Source organism: Molothrus ater, chromosome 3, assembly GCF_012460135.2.
Source record: "Molothrus ater isolate BHLD 08-10-18 breed brown headed cowbird chromosome 3, BPBGC_Mater_1.1, whole genome shotgun sequence".
NCBI classification, from domain to species: Eukaryota; Metazoa; Chordata; class Aves; order Passeriformes; family Icteridae; genus Molothrus; species Molothrus ater.
In genome coordinates, this window is record NC_050480.2 from 23,320,653 (window position 1) to 23,328,181 (window position 7,529).

The window sequence follows — 7,529 nt, forward strand, 5'->3', positions numbered from 1 at the left end:
TTAATAATTTCCAGATTTTAAGTTGATGGCGTGGTTTGAGCTACTCGGCACTTTAAAACCATTGACTGTGGATCTGAGTTGGGAATACAATCAGAGGCCAGCAATACTGTCTCCATTTTACAGATGGTTAAAGCAGGGAACAGAGGTGGTCCAGTGTCATCCAGGAATGTAGCTGCAGAGGAAAAGGATGAAAAAAAAAATCTTATGCCCAATTTGAAATGGTTGGAGCTTTGGCTGACATGCAAGAAGCTTTATCCCACTGGCTTTGTATGCGCTCCCAGTGGTAACAGCTGAAAACTGCTCTGTGAAGAAACACACCTTACTCTAAATTTGCTGCTGTTGTACTGTTGGAAAGAAATACCTAGTCCTGTTTGCAGACAAAGATTCAATTAAATTACACTATTTAATGAAAACTGCCTTTACAGAGGCACCATAAACTTGAAATCCAGTGAAATCCAGTGAATGACAGATTTAAGGTGCTGTTTCCTACTACTTTTGTTGAATGCTCCCACCAATCTTTCTGAATTGTTTTATCTTGGCTTTAAAAATCTGTTATGTGGTAAAATTGATATATTAAAAAGAGGCTTTAGGATGGCTTGCTACAGAGAGCTGTATTAAATTCTAATGTGTTTGTAGAAGAAGAGAAATCCTACTTTTGAGTACAGAAGGAAAAATAAGGCTGATTACAATCAAATGTTTTCTAAAGATAAAAGGTTATAGAAAAGATGCATGATGAGAGTAGAAGGAAGCCTGGCATATTTACTTTAAGTTACAGTTAATCTAAATAACTTTCTGTAACAGAAGGATAATATCTAAATACAAATATGATTAAGTCACTGTGGTTCTCTATCGCAACATGCAATGTGTCTGAGTCCACACTGACAACTGATATCAAAATTAAAGTTTTATTCCTTTTTCAGAATTTTGTCTGTTGGAAGTGGATGCAATATTGGCAATAGCACACTGCATATTGAGTGGAAGAGCACAGACAGTCACCTGTGATCAGAACTATCCCTGTCATCCCATCACCCTACTTTCAGCCATTTCTGTTTTCTATTTCATATTCCTCAGACAGAAGCAAATGATTTTGCTGATTTAATTCAAAATTGAGTGTATCCTGTGTAGATTTTGTTGAAGGAGTTTAAAACAGCCATCCACATCTTCTGCTCTGAACTTTCCCATTCAGAACTGTACCCTGAACTTTTATACAAGTCTTTTATAGTCATATATACCAGTTACTTCAAGGTCTCACTGTGTCTCTCTTATTTGTTTCTTACATATGTGACAGTGGGCAGATATGCATTTAAACTGTATGGATACAGCTGTCAAGATTTAAAAATGCTATTAACTCACATGGCTAGACTCATACTGTATACCCAATATTTATACAGTATATTCTGTTTATAGTGATGTAGGGCACTTTACATCATCAGATAGAAATAGGCTGTACTGTTTCACAATTTTACAGTGATGGGAATGCACTTACAGTAGAAGACAAGCTCCTTTACATTTTTGTGTCACTGTTTTCCTTTGGTGGCCCCAAAACACTTGAAGAGGTGAGAGCTGCACAGAAGAACAGAAAGCAGAAAATGCAGTGAAGTTATTGTTCATCTGCAGTGACACAGGGAACTACAAGGAACCCCTATAAAGCAGGTTAACAAAATTAATAGTAGACGAAAACCAATTTGTTGAATAGCTGAGAGAGTTTTTCCAGCAGCAGCTGAAGGGCAGCAGATGACAAATCCAGGCATATGTAAACATGTGAAGTCTTTCTGATGGACCAATTTTGCTTCTACAGACTCCATCACATTCAAATGGCCTGTGAATCTCCAAATTAGTATGTAAGTTGGGAAATTAAACAGGGGATCCCCAAAACAATCTCCTGTAGTGCTCCTGGTGCAAGCTTAGGTCTGTGAGACTAAAGTTCTCAGACTTCTGGGTCTGTTCTGTTGAGGAAAGAGGCAGTGGTGCAAATTAGGCATGAGATCTTTTTCACAGGTGAAAAAGAAGAGACCTTCTTTTGGGTCACAAAGGTGTGGAATTTTCCTATAAAAGTCTCCAAAGTTTTCTTCTAGACAAGGGTAGTATGAGCTGGTCCTCCCATATCTCAGAGCTCCCTGGGAACGCACTAACAATGACTGGATAACCTAGGGACCAGAAGGCTCATCTTTTAAGTCTGCAGTACCTGCAGCATTGCCAGCTTGCTAGAAAAGCTTGAAGAAATATGGGGAGGAAAAAGAGGTTTCTCAAATCAACTTTTGCTTTAGTTGATGTGTTGGTCTGCAGAATCCATTTCACTTTATTCAGAAATTTTAACAATAACAAGGCATTGCTTACATTTGTGTTTCTCTGGGTATATATTTTACAGCTTATGTATCCTCTTATCATGCCAACACATCCTGTAAACCCCCTTGGGAGGACAAGTACAGCTCTGTGGATGAGTCCCATGCCAGTTGACTGGCTACTCTAGCAGCTACCAATAGCTGAAGATTGAGGCACTGATAATTCCTCTGCACCTCAGACAGGGGCAAAGGAGCTAATTATACTCTGATTGTCTATCAGTTGAGAAAATCCCCAGATGAGGAGTTGTGGGTGTATTTCACTTTTCATACACTACTTGAGTGATGCGCTGGAACAGAGGAGGGCAAAAAATAAACTCAGCCCTAATTACTCATATTGAACTTGTGGCCTTCTTAAACTATGTTCAACTCAAGAAGCAAACCTAGGGTTGAGAGAGACTTCTTCCAGACTTGTTTTAAGACTGCGCCATTAGAGGCTGTGCTCACTGAAGTGTCTGCCAAAAACCTCTTGAGTCTGTGTTTAAGGAGCAGTCCTGCGTGGAGGTCCTTCCCTGGTGGTGTGCCAGTGTTTTTCCCTTCCTATTAGAAGACTATCTGAAGATCTTGGACTTGTTCCACTCTTAAACTCCAAGCATCTTTATTGTCTATCTGTCCTTGCAATATGATAGGCCAGAAACTTTTACTGTCTGGCCTTTGTAAGCCTTGTTGCACAATCTGGGTAATATAGATCTCTCAGTTTCCCATTTCCACTTCTGTAATGTTTGTTATATTCAATTGTATGTCTTGGGGTTCATTTCTTCAGCTCCTGCCTACGCTTTGTGCAGTTTTTCATCTGATCTGCAATTGCTATCTATACTGTCAATCAACTCATCTCTCTTTATTAGTAATAGATCCAGTCAGTTCTTATGTTTGCATACACTCTAGGATGGTAATGTTTTGTCTTGCCAGCAGATAGAGATTTTAAAGTTGTGATAATCTATATGCTTGTCTGAGGGATGTGAAAATAGTGTTATGAATGTTGTTTATGAAAACTGGGGTTTGCAACCTTCAGTTGTTTTCACATACTGTAGCTGACTGTCCTCAAAGAAGTGACAAGCAGAACAGACAGTGTTGGCAAGCCCATCGTTCACATCTGATCCTAACTAACTAACCATGAAAATCCTCAGTATTTTCCCCCAGTTACCTCTATGTAGATACCACTTTGAGGACAGTTTTAGTTAAATCATTCTACACTTTCTTTGCTCCAATTTAAACTCTGATTAGACCTTATTTCCTCTTCCTAATTTTTTCTTCTACTGACCTTGCACTGTGCATAAACATTCTTCATAGGGAAATTAGTGAGCTATTTGTTGTTAATTTTTTATGTCTTAGTTTTTGTGCCCAGTACATAATGATCCACTTACATCTCAACTTGCATGCTGTAACCTCCACTTTCGACTTCTTCTTCTTTCCTGCCAACAAAGCAAGTTTATTTTCTAATAACTTAAAATACCTCCATTTATCCTTAACTCTCTAAAGATGCTTTCCTCCTTCTTTGTTAATTAATCCTCTCTGTTTCCAAGGATCCTCTGCCTTGGATTGTGCCTCTCTCCTTCTGTGCCATGTTCTGCTCTGAGCTGGAGAGAGACAGGTAGGCGCTTCTGTCCCTCTCCCATTCCTGAGCATCGCAGTACAAGGATGCCAGCTTGCCCAAAAGGGGCTCTTGGCCACTTTTTGAGTGAGCGTTTTGAAAAGTAGTTAGGCAGTTTTCCCACTGTAGACAGGCTCGTGGAAGGACCATTAATTACTCACTGCAGGCTTAACTATGGGCAGAAAAAGGGGGCTTTTGTGCAATTGTCAAACCCTCACCATTATTTCTAGATGTTGGTTTTGTATTTAATAGGATTACATGACTTGTTTGCTCTATATGCCAAAATGGATGGTTCCTTTCAATAATAAAACAAAGCCAATAACCTGAAAGGAACCACATCTCAAAAGCACAAACTTGACCTCTGAGTGACCTTGACATTTACAGACTAAAAAGAACTTTTCTTTGAACAGACAGAAGTCAGGGAGCCAGCAAGAACCAGGAGAAAATGGTTTTGTTGCTTTCTGATTACATTGTTTAAACCAACATACTACATGGTTTACAATACTTCATTACAATGTATTAGGGCCTGGAGGTGATTTAATGTCTGTTTATAACTGAGACTAATCTTGAAATAAACAAATGAATGTTTGGAAAATGGATGAAGCTGTTCTGCCGGAGACAGCGTTAAATGCATCTCTGAAGAGTAAATCATGACTGTAGAGCACTTAAATGCTTTTTATTTCTACCTTCAGCTGTATTTCAGTAGTTTTATCTAACAAAATTAATCATGGTGCAGTAAAAAATTTCTAATTGGTTAAGACTGCCTAGCAGCCATACATTCTATAACAAATCCACAATTTAAAAGCTGTTTAGCCCTTTAAAATCAGGGAAAAAGATAAATTAGAATATGCTGTAGCATTATACTAGGCACCATGGTGATCTAAATTAAATCTGTTACAACCTGTTCTAATTTGAAATTGCTCTGTTGTGTGAATGAAGGGGAAAAGAAGAAGAGTTAGTTCACTTGTTCAGAGCATTTTCATATTCCCAGATAAATCTTTCATCCACCCTGCTTTTGCTTGTGGGCTGTATGTTCCCATTTCCTTTGTGCATCCCCTGCATAACTGCACATAAATGTGGCTTCAGACAGAGTCAAGAACTCTTTCTCCAGAGGTTCAGCATCAGCTCTGGTCTCCATCAGCCAAGAACAAGCACTGTCACCGAGTGTCACCATCGAATACCCAGCTGCTCCCGACACTCAGAAGCTCCTCTGCAGTGCTGAGGCAGAGACCTTGCTACAGGAGGTTGCTCCAGTTTCTTCTCCCAAAGGATAACTGCAGCACTCATCCTGCCATCCATCTCTGCAGGCAACTCCTTGGCCACTTCGGCTTTCTCCCTGTCCTGCCTCTCCTACCACCCATTCATGGCCCCCAGGCACTGCACAGCACATTTCTCTTCTTCTAACATCTGACTCATTTCAAAAATGCCTTGAATTTCCCGAAGTAACAGCCGCTAAGCAGTTAACGCTTGATTTGAGAGGGGGGAAATAAAAAAGTGAAGTCTCGTGGCTGCTCCAGCCCCAGCACCCACCCACACCCTTCCGGTTGCTGGCTGGAGCGAGCGGGAGCCGGGAGCGCAGGCTGGAGCGGCGGGAGCGGGGCGCTCCTGCAGCGCCGTGCCCGCGCCGCCTGCCGGCACCTGGCGCCGGCACCGGCAAGGGCAGGGAGAGCCGGGCTCTTCCCTCGCCTCCCCTGCAGGGAGCCACCACGGCCGGCATGGCTCAGCAGGACCGCTTAACCTGCCTACCCCACCACATCCTACTCCCGCTGGAACAGCTCTGGGGCCCCGAGCTTTGACAGTGCACTTGCTTGTGCTGCAGTGGATGCTAAATACCGTGACTGCTCTTCCTAGTGCAAGGGTTCTAAAGGTCTGGTCCTACGGTAGCACAGCATCAACACTTGCACTTCATACACTTCATATGGCTGACTGCCTCTCTGTATACCTTCCTTCCTGCCACTTTGTTTGCCACGCAAACACAAGTGGCAGAAGTCTCGAGAATATTTCAATTCGTTCAAACTTGAAAAGTAGTCAACCACGTGAAAAAAAGTCCGCGAAGGGGAGGCTTGCAACATAAGCCTGTACATTCATTGGCATCAGTAAGCGCAGGGAAAGGACGTTAGCTATACAGAACAAATTTCAAGTGGTTCTTGCACATTACTAGGTGTTAAAGCTGACCACCTCTGAGCCACAAACATAGACTTTCTTATTACCAGCTCACAGACCTCTTTGTATCCTAAAAACATAGAATGGTTGAGGTTGGAAGACACCTTAGAGATCATCTAGTTTGAAACCCCCTGCTGTTATTAGGGACACCTTCCTCTAGACCAGGTTGCTTAGATCTCCATCCAACCTGGCCTTAAACACTTCCAGGGATGGAACATCCACACCTTCTCTGGGCAATCTGTTCCAGTGCCTCACTACCCTCACAATAAATCATTTCTTCCTAATATATAATCTAAACCTACTCTCTTTAGTTTGAATCCATTTCCCCATGTCCTGTCACTACAGGCTCTTGTAAAAAGTCCCTTTCCATTTCTCTTGTAGTCTCTCTTCAGGAACTGGAAGGCCACAATTAGAGCACTCTGAAGCCTTCTCTTCTCCAGGCTGAACAATCCCTGTTCTCTCAGCATTTCCTCACAGGAGAGGTGCTCCATCCCTTTAACCATCTCAGTTGCCTCCTCTGGACTCCCTCCAACAGGTCCGTGTCCTTCCTGTGCTGGGGACCCCAGAGCTGGGCACAGCACTGCAGGATGGGGTCTCACCAGAGGGGAGCAGAGAGGCAGAATCCCCTTCCTTGGCCTACTGCCCAGGCTCCTTTTGATGCAGCCCAAAACACATTTGGCTCTCTGGGCTGCCAGTGAACACTGCTGGGTCATGTCCAGCTTTTCATCCACCAGCACCTCCAAGTCCTCAGCAGGGCTGCTCTTGATCTATTCATCCCCCAGCCTGTATTAACTGCTATGTCTAAATACACACTAGCAGTGTTCTGAATTTACAGTGAAAACAGATGAGATCAGGCATATATTTGCATGTGCAGGTTTTTTTCCCCTTTGCTCCCATGTTAGTTTTTTCCCCTGTGCAATTCATTAGAGACTATTATCTTAGCGGCTGTTAAATCTCTTTTAGAGGTTGATGTTTTAACTCACCAGTTTGAGCTCTAGACTGCTGGCACGTTACGCTGCAGAAAGCAGTGAAATTATCATGGACTGAATTGGCACTGTATTTTTTCCAAGGCACTGCGTGATGAAAATAAATCATGTTGTCCCCTTGACATGATCCACTAATGAAGATGCACATCCTCTTGCCCTTCCTCCTTACTGGATGTAAGTGAGAGCCCTTCCTCCGGCTTTTTTCTTCATTTCCACTGTGGAAGAAGCTTTCTAATTCTGCACATTGGTTTGCTTAGCAATATTACTGTTGCCTAATGCAATAAAAATCAGTTATGTAACTGCCTTTGCTAGACTTGCAGAGAGCGTTCACCAGACGGGAACATGGCCACAGTATCTTTATGCTTTCACTATGCCTCCTATATTTGCTGTTATTATGCAATCTGCTCTGCTTTCAGTATATTTTTAAAAATAATTTTCCTTAACATCATG

General features: G+C 42.2%; 1 long non-coding RNA gene across 1 annotated transcript; it reads right to left on the bottom strand.

Annotated features, from left to right (window-relative positions):
• On the bottom strand, nucleotides 1–7,313 carry LOC118685630 (uncharacterized). The gene is made up of 3 exons (XR_004980004.1): nucleotides 7,077–7,313; nucleotides 1,487–1,563; nucleotides 1–172 (listed from the first exon to the last, which is right to left on the bottom strand). It is a non-coding gene; the product is annotated as an uncharacterized LOC118685630 (long non-coding RNA).
• Between the last annotated feature and the right edge of the window lie 216 nt (nucleotides 7,314–7,529).